Genomic DNA, 12,450 nt, shown 5'->3' on the forward strand with positions numbered 1-12,450 from the left:
GACTTCCGACCTTCCTAGTTTGTCGTAAGTTCTTAGGTCTTCCGATTTCTCTTAGGATAATCTAGACGCTTTCTTGTAGCCTCCTAGTTGCGGTTCTATTTCTAGTGAAACCGTCCTATTAATAGTTAGCAAGCTGTTAGATTCTCGATAGGTTCCTATATATTGTTATCGGTATCGTATCCTTTCTACTTAACGAGGTAGTAGTGCTTTCCGTTAATTCGTTTCTCGTCTAGTATTTTTTCTACTTCGAATTCTTCGTTAAGTTCGATTTCTTCTCCTTCTTTATCGTATTAAGCGTTCTTAGATGCTAGTTCTAGTAATAATATATAGAACGTCGGATATATCTTCTTTATCCTCTCTAGTAGTTTCAATCGAAAATTCACTTCGCTAATTTTTTCTTTAATTTCGTATAGTCCGATTCGTAGATAATCGAGTTTTACACTTAGTCGTTTTATTTTAATATTGCGTTTTAGGAGGTAAACCTTCCCCCTCTTTTTTAGATTAGGTCCTTCTAATCTGCCTTTATCGTAGTAGAGTGCTATCCTATTACTAATAAACTCTATATCTCGGTGTAGCTATAGGTGTAGCTACTTTAATTCTTTTGCTGTTAACTAGGCCTCTTCTGTAATAGGATAGTTTCTAATTAATTCTCCGATTATTATTAGGTTTCTTCCGTAATTTACGAAGAATAGAGTTTCTCCGGTTATTATATTAACCGCGTTATTATATACGAACTAGGCTAGCGGTAATAGTGCGACCTAGTTATCTTGAACGTAGTTTATATTTATCCGTAGATATTGCTCGAGTATCTAATTCACTCTCTCTATCTATCTATTTATTTACGGATAATAAGCGGTAGAGAGTCTATACTCTACTCCGATTAAATCTATTAACGACTGCTAGAATTTCGATATAAAGAGCTTGTCTCTATTACTCGTAATTCTTCTAGGTGTTCTATACTTTAAAAATACTTCTTTTAATAAGATCTACGCTAGTTATACCGCGCTAATTATCTCCGTAGTTAGGATTATATAGGTATATTTTGTAAGTCTATCTACTACTACTAGGATTATATCCTATTCTTAGCTTTTTAGTAGCTTAGTGATAAAATCTATTATTATCTATTCCTATAGTTCGGTTAGCGTTTCGCTCTTCTATAGTATTCCGTAGGGTACGTACCTCGTAGGCTTATTTCGTTAGTATATTTCGTATCTTTAGATATATCCTATAACCTTTCGTTGTAGGTTAGATATAAAGTAGTTCCTTGATATCTATTCTATTATCTTTTCTGTTCCTATATATCCTCTCGTAGGATTATCGTGATATTATTTAATTACTTCTTTTTATAATATTATTAGAATATATATTAGTCTATATATTAGGACTAATCCCTTATCTATCTAGATAAGATTTTCCTTTTCTAGCTTTATAAGCTTATTAATTATTTCGTTATTCTTAGTTGCGTATATAAGCTATTATGTCTATTCGGATTCCTATACTTCGCTTATTATAGCAAGCGTTTAGTAGTTATATACTAAATATCCTTTATCGTTAGTCTTAAATACCGTATATTCTACTAGCTCGACTTCTTCTTAGTAGTCCGGTCTTCTGCTTAGAGTATCTACTTAGCTATTAGCTGTTCCCTTATAATATTCGATCCTATAGTCGTAACTTGCTAAGACTTCTACCTATCGAACTTGTCGTCTTATAAGTTCCTTAGTCGTAGTGAAATATGTTAGATTCTTATAGTCTAACTTTACTATTACTTAATATTTTGCTCCTTCTAGGTAGTATCTCTATACTTTAAACGCGGAAACTATTACTAATAGTTCCTTGTTATAGATATTGTAGTTAAGCTCTGCGGAACTTATCTTTCGTAACTAGAAGGCGACCGGCCTTAGGTCTTTACCTTCTTTATCTATAGGTTAGAGTAATCTTGCTCCTAGCGTATAGTCTAATACGTCCGTTTCGATAGTAATTAGTTTTTCTTTATCGAATATCTTTATAATTTATCGTTTCGTAAAGATCTCTTTTAATTCGTTAAATACTTTCTCTACTTCGGGCGTCTAGGCCTATTAGGTATCTTTCTTAGTTAACTTATTTAGGTTAACTATAACTTTTCCGAATCCCTCGATAGATTATCGGTAATAGTTGTATAGGCCTAGGAACTACTAAACTTCTTTCACGTTCCGTAGTGTAGGCTATTCGGTAATACTTCTCACCTTCTCTTCCTCTATACTAAACCCTTCCTTAGTAATTATATATCCTAGGAATCCGGTTTCCTATACGTAGAATTTATATTTAGACAGCTTAAGGTAGACCTTAGCGTCTAATAATCGTCTTAATACTATCTTATTATATTCAATATATTCCTCTAGGGTTCGTGAGAATACTAGGATATCGTCTAAGTAGGCGATAACGAATATATTAAGGTATTCCTTTAGTATATCTATAATAAATCGTTAGAACGATACTAGTGCGTCGGTAAGCCTAAACGGTATTACTAAATATTCGAATAGACTATAGTAGTATCTAAATACTATCTTCTATTCGTCTTCTTCCGTAATTCTAATTCGGTTATACGCGTTAGCTGCGTCGTATTTCGTAAAGTATTTTATACCTACGAGTATATCTTAGATCTCTTAAATTAGTAGTAATAGGTATCGGTCTTTCTTCGTAACTCTATTAAGTTATCGGTAGTCTACGTATAGTTGTAGCGATCTATCCTTCTTTTTAACGAATAAGATAGGAGATCTAGCTAATAATTTCGATAGTCGGATATAATCTTTTCTTAGGTTTTTATCGATATATTCCTTTAGCGTCTGTCGCTCTTTCTCGGATAACTAGTATATTTTTGAATATCGTAGTTTCGTGTTAGGTACTATAAGTCTAATTTCGTAGTTAAACGGTCCTCTCTCTAGTAGTTTACCCTCCGGCGGTAGCTCGAAGATTATTCTAAATTCTTTATATTCTACTAGTATAATCGGTTCCTCCTTAGTTATATATAAGGCCTTCGATTCGTAGTCGATTATAACGTAGTCTCGTAGTTTATTATCTATTATATCGGGTCTCTATTCTATTATAAGGAATACGCTAATATTTATTATATTACGTTTCCCCTATACCCTACCCCTAGGCTAAGATTTACCTTTCTCCGAATAGGGATCTTGATAGGTACCTACTTTCCCTAGGCTAGGTCCTTTCTATTTCTTCTTTTGCTGTTATTACTCCTCTTAGGAGACTCCCGACTAGATCTAGCTAGTCCTATAATATTCGTAGTTATCGAAATCGATCACTTTAGCGTTCTAATCTATAGTAGGGTTATGTTTCCTTAACTATAGTATCCCTAGAACGATATTATACTTCCCGACTAAAGTAATATCGAAATTAATTATTTCTAGGTATTATCCGATAATTATTGTTATAGGTCTACTCTCGTTCTTAATAAGTAACCCTAGTTTTTCTCTGTTAAGACCTACTATCGGTGTAGGGTCTCGTTTTCTAATCGTGTTAATATTATTTTGCTAGTAGTATCTTAGACTTATAAAGTTTCCTACTACTCCCGAGTCTATTATAACTCTTATAGTTCGGTAGTTTAGGTTTACTTCGATAACCTAATATTTACCCTATATTATTACTACTAGTTACTATATCTCTATCCTCTAGTTTCCTATCTAGAGTCCCGTAAATTTTCCTTTCTATTACGGCTTGCTTATCTATATATAGGGTTTAGGTTTAATACCGAGGTCGAGTTTCCCTTATATATAGATCCCGTAGTTATTATCGTAATACCCTATTATCGCTCGTTCGCGGTACTTTAGGTGTCGAGTATACCCGATATATACGTACTTAGGATTAGTATATAGGTATCCTTCTAGATAACGCGCTATAAGTTTATCGGCTATCTATCGTAAGTTTTTAATCTTGTCTCTGATACCGGCGACGCTTTCTAAGGCTACTTACCTAACGTTATCCTTACTTTCTTCGTCGAGTATTCGCTATGCTTATAGCTTGAACTCTCTAAGACTTATATTATCTTCTTCGCTTATATCGTTAGCGGTTATAGGGAATTCCTAAGGTATCTCCGGGATTTCTAGTAGCGTAGAGCGTATTAAAGATCTTAATATCTGTTCGTACTCCTTAATCTCTTCCCCCTTACTATCTATAGGGCTACTATCCTTCGTAGTGAGATATTAAGCTTAGCTTTAGCTCTCTACTCTATCCTCTTTAATAGATAGGAATTGTTCCTTTATCTCTTCGCTTATAAGGGCTTCTTCTCGCTCTAGCGGTATTCGTTATCTTAGTTTTCTCTTTATTACTCGTTATAGCGTCGTAGGTCCTAAGTACCTAAATAGCTAGTTAAAGTCTAGGTCTTATAGCGTTACGGTGACCTATATCTTAGGTACCTCGATATTCTTATTAAGTATTTACTTAATCTATTATTTAGCCTACGCCTATTAGGCGTTCTCTCGTGCTAGTTCCACGATTTCTTTTATCTTGCTAGGATCTAGGCTAGTTCTACCTTAAAGTATTCTCTCTTATTATTCTAGCGTTAGCTTCTTAAAGAGTCGTTCGTATCGGTTTATTAGCTGAAACTCTTCCTAGCTCTATTCGTAGTCTTAGGTAGTAATCTACTACTATCTCTAGTCTTCGTTACTAGTAGCTCGGAGTTCCTATACTCGGATACCTATAGTGTTATATCCGCCTCGATTATCGGATATCGCTCTTAGCTATTAGGTTCTTCCCTAGCCCTTATACTAGTTTTCTCTCGGCTTATTGCCCTAGCTACGCTACTCTAGGTAGTCTTTAATACGGTATCCTAGTTTCCCGTATTTAAAGTATAGGTTTTTCTCTTTCCTATCTGCTTACTCTCTATTTAGGAGTCTCGCTATATCGAGCTCTATTAGTCGTAGTCTATAGGGATCTTCCCTTTTTAGCCTATATAACTATCGGTGACTTAGTCTACTCCGACCTTGTCTCTATATATCGATTTCTCGTTTCTATACTTATCGGTCGTAATATCGATTATCGATCCTAATAGCGGCTTTAATTAACTTATTTAAGTCCTCGATAGGGTCTATTCGTGCTAATTCGTCCTTAACGTATAATTTAAGTCTATCGTTATAGTACGGAATTAGCGCGTAGTCCTCCTATCCTAGCACTGCTGCGTACTATATAAATTCGGCCGTATAGGCTAAAGTCGAATTAATTTGTCGTAGTCTTCTTAGTTTTCGTTTAGCGGCTTTCTTTATATCGATATCGCCGAATATCTTCTCGAGATATTTCTTGAACTAGGCGTAGTAGGAGAATATTATTATAGTTATTCCTACCTACTCGCTTCTATCCTTCTTATAATATTCTCTTATATATAGCTCGATCTACTCCTAGGCCTTCCCCTTAAGGTAAGTTGATATAAAAATTACCTTACTAGGTTCTATAGGCAGCTTCCCTTTATTTATATAGATATATATATCTATCTATATTAGGAACCCCTATAACTTAGTGCGGTCTCTATTAAATAGTTCCGCTTTAGGAAGCGTGAGAGTTATATTAGCGGCGCCTAATAGTACTAGTACCGTGACTTACGTATCGAGCTATTCGAGGTAATCTTTAGTATTAGCCCTAAAAGCGTTTAGTTATTCTATAAGGATCTTAATGCTTTTCTTAAGCTAGGCGATCTATTCGTCTCGCTTATCGTCCGAGTCCGGGTCTAGTACCCGTAACTAGGTAGTCGGTAGCACTAGTGCCTTCTTATTATAACTATCTGCTAGAGCTATAATACTTAAATCACGGTTTAATAGATAGGGCGTTAATTATATTACGCGCTACTAACTAGTTAACGTATTATATACGTTATCGTAACGTACCTCTCTCGTAACTCCGACGATCTATCTCGCAATCGTACTATTGCCTGCTCTAGCCTTATACGGGCTCGGATCTATAGAGTAGACCGAAGACGTATATAGTTGAAGGGCGCCTAGTTAGTCGACTAAGTAGTTATGTGATAACTACTAAGTGTTCCTCCTAGTTAGAGTATATCCTTATATTATACCGTGAGGGTATTACGTCTCTTAAAGATAGTCGAATGTTAAGTCTAATTGTAAGTAATAAGTATAGCTCGTAGTAACTGTAAGTAACAATAGATAAATTAACGCGAAGAACTAAATATATATAGGTAGATAAGCGTTCTTATATATCCAGTCCTTCCGTTCCTTCGACAGGACCTCTCCTGTTAACGGTCAGGTCCGTTCCGTTTAACGGAACGGATCGTCACGTGATCCTATGCTTAGGTGTTATAGCCTAAGCATCTCGATAGATTATCTAGCAGAATCTATCTGACCGCCTTGTTGCTGAACTGATTAGTTCAGGCGAGTCTATAATTAGCATCCTAGGGGTAGGTCTGTAACATCGGGCTAGGTTCTATCGATAAGCTTGTTACCTACTGTCTAGATACCGGATACGTTATAACCTTGATCGATTCTAAGCTCGCTAGGAAGCTCGATACGACTATCCGTCGGATATCCCTAATCCTAGTCTTAGGTATCGGCTCGCAATATATTTTAAACGCGTATATCTAGATCGACCTTTATTTCGCTAGAAACCGCCCGTCTATAGCAGAATAAGCGATCGCTAAAGTGCCTGTCGAAGCTTATTTAGTTGATAACCTGAAAGCTTAGCTTCTTATCGGTATAGATATTCTTAGACCGGAAGGATTTGCTATTAATTTTGCCTCCCGCTTCGTGTATATCGACAGCTACGATAGTATCTTATTCCTAATTAGTATTTATGCTAAACCCGACTATTATAGCCGGCTAAGACTAGTATATACCTCCGAGAAAACTATTATATAGCCCGGCTAAGCTATCCGACTTCCGGTATTTGTTAAATTAAAGCTACTAGAAAGAAACTTTGTTTTTGACCCTGAAAGCAAGTATAACTCGCCTATATAGCTAGTCGACGTAAATTTTTGCTAGATCCCTATACGGAATTTATTAAATAAGCTATAGACAATCTAGCGTAAAGCTAGAATCGGTATACTATCTAAAGTAGACTACACCTCCGCCTATTATATTCAACTAGAAGTAGCAGCTTTCTATATGAATTCTCCCCTAGTTACGAGATTCTCCGAAATTTCCTCCGATAATCCTTCCGATAAGCCCTCCGCCTATATAGCTAAGGCGGAGTAGGAAATTATTCGGCCGAAAAATAATATAAAGCAGATAGTTCTACTAAATAGGATCACTATATATAGGGACAAAGAAACCGCTGCTAAGCTTCGTGACGTAGTCGAAGCTTATCCGCGTATCTAGATAGACCCTAAATTTATGGATATTCCTCCTAAGCAATAGATACGAATCAAAGTTATCCCTAGAAAGTTATTCCCGCGTACGAGAATATATAAATAGGGACCTAATACCTAGGCCTATATCGATAAAGTCTTTAACTAGCTATATAACTAAGGCAAGATATTATAGACGGACCGATATATACCTAGCGCCCTACCGGTTTTTGTCGTTTAGAAATATGTCACTAAAAATAGAATGCAAAGCCGGGTCGGTAGGCCTATTATCGACTACCGCGATATTAACGATATCCTCGAAGCTAACCTCTATCTACTTCCCCTATAGGAAGACGTAATACAGCTTACTAGGAGCAAGCGCTTTATTACCGCTATAGACGCAGCAAAGTTTTTCTATTAATAGCGCGTCTACCTAGATAATATACCCTACTAAGTAGTAGTAAGCTATAGGGGCTAGGAGCTACTTTATATTATCACTATAGGCAATAAAAACTTAGTTACCTACGTCTAGCGCTAGATAGATAACCTACTTAGAGAATTTCGCCCTTAGTGCCGAGCTTATATCGACGATACTTTCGCTGCGGATAATACCCTAGAGGACTATATAGTATATTTACACTAGCTTTTTAGCTTATTTAACAGAGTCGGAATTACCCTCGACCCTTAAAAAGTATATATCGGTTTCCTATTACTACCGATACTTAGCCGTAATATCGACCGCCTCGGTTTAACCTCTAAGCCTAAAAAGCTCCGCGCTATCACCTCGCTTAGATTTCCTCGTATATATAAATAGCTTGAAATATACCTCGGTATAACTAGAGAGTTCCGTTACTATATCTAGTCGTACGCTTAAAAGTCTAGACCCCTCTAGCTTCGTAAGACAGCCCTCCTAAGAGGATCCCCTACTAAAGGCGGCGAGCGTAAGTAATAGAGCCGGCAAGCTACACTAGTATAGCCGACCGACGCTGAGATTTAATCTTTCAAAACACTTTAGGATAAATTTAAAAATCCTAAGTAGTTAGTTCATTTTTCTCGCGACCGTTAGCTATATATCGACCTAGACGCTTCTAAGGAAGAAGGCGCTAGCTTCGGTGCTATCGTATACTACCTATATAAGGCTTATCAGCATAAAGAATTCGCGAAGCCGCTACTATCTACTAAGAAGCAGCTAGTTATATTCCTAAGTAGGCTTCTTAGCCCCGCCGAAACCTGTTACTAGCCTACGGAACTAGAAGTTGCCTGTTTAGTCTAGGTTTTAAAGAAGACTAGGTATTTAATTGAAGCTGCGCCGATCAGCTTACCGCCGATTATTTATATAGATAATACTAGCACTACGGCTATTAGAAAAGCTACTAAGCTTAATTCTACTACTATTGAAAAGCTAAACCTCCGCCTAATTCGTGCCTTATAATATATCTAGCAATTCCGCCTTATCCTCTACTATCGTCTAGGGGTATCGAACAAAGTCGCCGACGCCCTTTCTCGCTTACTATCGTCTAAACCTACCTTGCTACGCCCGGATAATAACCTTGATAAGCTGGAAGCACCGTGTGCGTTCCTAGCCGAACCGTTAGAAGCTAGACTGTCGCGCTAGTATCACGGCCTATCGAGAACGCCGACCCCGACGCCTTCAGAACCTTATAATACGGAGATGCCTTCAGAACTCTATAATACGGACATCGAAAACTTAGATTTAGCGACGCTACTAGCTATCACGCTCCCTTTCGCGTCTAACACTCTTCTAAGCGAGGATTTCAAAGCTAGGGTGCGATAAGCTTACCGTACCGATTCACGCTAGAGTGCTATATTATAATAGCTAGCGGACGAAGAAAATAACCCTAATCTAGTCCTATCTGTTTTGCCTTATATAGCTAAGGATAGTTTAGTTTTCTTTACCCGGAATAACGGCTCTAAGGCTGTCTGCCTCCCTCGTTCTATAACGCAAGAGATTTTCACCCTTGTCTATAACGAACAATTCTACTAAGGCTTCGATGCAGGATAGCAGAAGCTTTCTGATTCAGGTATAATTTTCTATAAAGGAGCTAAGCTGCTTAAGGAATATATTAGCTACTACCCGGAATGTCGCAATAATGCTGTTCCCCGGTACTCCCTATACGGAGCTTTGCAGCTAATCCGAAATCCCCTAATCCCCTTCTATACGATCACGATCGATTTTATTATCGGTATACCGGAGTCTAAAGACTATAACTGTCTAATAACGGCTACCGATAAGTTTATAAAGCTAATTAGCCTGATTCTAGGCTAGGAAACCTAGACAGCTAAGCAATAGGCGGAAGCCCTCCTAAACACCCTTTAGATATCTAATTAGGGTCTACCTACGGTTATAGTCTCGGACCGAGATCCAAAGTTTGTCCGAGGGCTATAGAAAGGCTTCTAGACTAAGGTTAACACGGCTCTCTACTTCTCTATAGCTTATCACCTATAAACCGACGGTTAGTCTAAAAGGACGAACTAAACTATTAAGGCCGCCGCTCGATATTAGGTAGCTACGTATCCTAGTGCCGAATAGCCTAATATACTCCTAGCTTTACAGATAGTATTAAACTCCTCCTAGAAACGTAGCACTAGCTACTCCCCCTATATACTTCTATACGGAGTAGAGCTTCGCTAGCCGTAGAATCTTATCCGCTAAGCTACCGATAGACGTCGCGATACTCTCGTAGCTAGGCTAGATACTAAGTATTTACTAGCTTTCGCTGTAATAAATATAAAGCGCTACTATAATAAGCGCTATAAAGCGGTACACTTCCGAGTTAGAGATTAGGTATATATTAAGCTTAGAGCTAGTTATAATATAGTAGCGAACCGCTAAAATATCCTAAGAAAACTCGCCTAGCGATACGTCGGCCGCTTCTAAATTAAGGAGCGTATCGGAAAGCTAGCGTACCGCCTCGATCTACCCCTATACTAGGGCATCTATCCCGTAATCAGCGTTGTATACCTTGAAGCAGTACCGCGAGGCGAAGACCCGTGGAGGCAGCAACTAGCCGACACCTACGAACCGACCTTCGATACACGCTTCCCGGATAAAACTAGGTTTGATATTAAACGAATACTAGCGAAGTAGGTCCGGCGTGCTCCTAGAAGACCACGTCGTGACGGTATAGTCTAATACAAAATATACTACCTAATCAGATAGGCTAGTTAATCAGCTAAAGAAGACTACTAGATTACAGCAGACGAGGCTATCGGAGCGGAAGAGCTTATTTAGGAGTTTAAGGCGTTATAAGCGGATAAGCTAGTAGCGAACGAGTAGCTAATCTTTTCCTCTTATATTTATATATCCTTCCTACTATATTTCACCTTATCCTGTTATCTCTAATCACCTTTCCCTTAATCTTATAGTTTACATTTATATTATATCCCCTCTCTTCACGCGTATCACGTCTCCTACACTACCCTTGCTGCTTTTATATTTCTTTTATTCCCTATATCTCCTACTTTACAACTCTTACCTTACCTTTACCTAAAACATTATATTCTATCATTTTAATACTATTATTACTATTATTCCTATACCTCCTACTAGAATACCTAAAAGAAAGGTAAGCGAAAGCTCCCTAGAAAAGAAAGGGAGTAAGGACCGTGATTAAACATAGTATAGAATAATTAGGGATTCGCGTAAAGATTTCGATAAAGGACAGAAAAAGCTTAACGACTCCCGAGACCGCGCTCGCGCTACCCTAGAGCGACAGGCGTAGACCCCCGAGAGCCCTCCTCTAATTATAAACCTACGAGGCGTGCCGAAAGATAATAGGAAGGAGCTTTTTAAGAAGCTTCTAGTATACCGCGAAAAGCCGGAACTCGATAACGGTAAACTCTAAAACCTCCCGCTATCGAATATTGCCTTAACCGACGAATAGGTAGAGATTCTATATAGATAGATCTTAAATAAGGAAAGGGGATAGAAATAGCCTCTCGACTTTAATACCTAGGGTGATATCTCAGCTAATCGAGTGCTAGTAGACCCGGTACCCCTTAAATAAGCTCACGGCCTACTCTCGTTCCCGGTATACAAAAGCTATTATATACTCTACGGGCGATAGGTAGCCGAGATTATAGGATATCTTTTCTATAATAAGAGCGATAGCTATATTAGTGCGAAGATAGCCCCGCTAGCTAACTTCGTCTACGGCGCTATCTAGCCTAGGAAGGATATCGTAGTAAAATTTAAGTACGCCCGCTTACTACTAAAGCAGCTATATACCTAGGACCTAACTTATAAAAGCTACGACGTATAGCTAGTTAAGATCATAGTAAACGATAAAATACGAGCAGCTATCGTCGATAGTAGGGAGTATAGATAGATAGAAGAGATTTACGTTAATTCCCGGACCTATAGATTTTCTCCTATCTAGCGTATATAAGACTACACTCTAAGATACTTAGCCTATAAAGAAGCTTCCCTAGTCAAGAAGGGAGCCTTCGGGAGAGGAATATTCACGAAAATCTATATAATAAGTATAAAATATCCTGAAAACTATAGGAATACCGATAATATATAGCGCCTTACCGATACCGAGCTAGCCGCTAAGTTTATCTCCTTCCCGACCGAAGCCGGACCTAAGGATATAGACGAAGAGCGTGAAGAAAATAGCTAATAGGAAGGTAGCTAGTAGACCCTATCCTAGCAGACCCTATATAATCCTAAACGCCGAAATATAACACGCCGGGCTCCCGCCTTTAATTCTACCCTACATATAGCTTAAGATACTTAAGCTTTTAATTCTACGCCCTACCTAGCCCTAGCTATCGGCTTAACCCCTCGTCTAGTTTCTAGCCTAGCCCCTAAACTTTTATCGCTCTACCTTAGTTTACAGCTCCCTAACAGCTATTTAGGGCTTATAGTATCTATCGAAAAGATACACTATAACCCCGACGCTCCTAATAATAATAAAATAAAAGTTCTTCGAAAATATCTAGATAGATATAACAATTTCTAGGAAGCCCTATTAGTCGCCGCTAAGTGTAACGTAGAATTCCTAGCGTTAGAACTCTAGCTACGCTGCCTAGAAATCTAATAAATACTCGAGCTACCGAAGCGCCTCGATAAACTCCGATAGGAAGTAAGAAGCTCTTTAAAAGTTCTAGATAAGATTACGGAATAAGAAGCTAATATTATACTAAGG

This window comes from Penicillium macrosclerotiorum (genome assembly GCF_028827735.1).
Source record: "Penicillium macrosclerotiorum strain IBT 26536 chromosome Unknown utg000010l_segment0_segment0, whole genome shotgun sequence".
In the NCBI taxonomy this organism is placed as follows: Eukaryota; Fungi; Ascomycota; class Eurotiomycetes; order Eurotiales; family Aspergillaceae; genus Penicillium; species Penicillium macrosclerotiorum.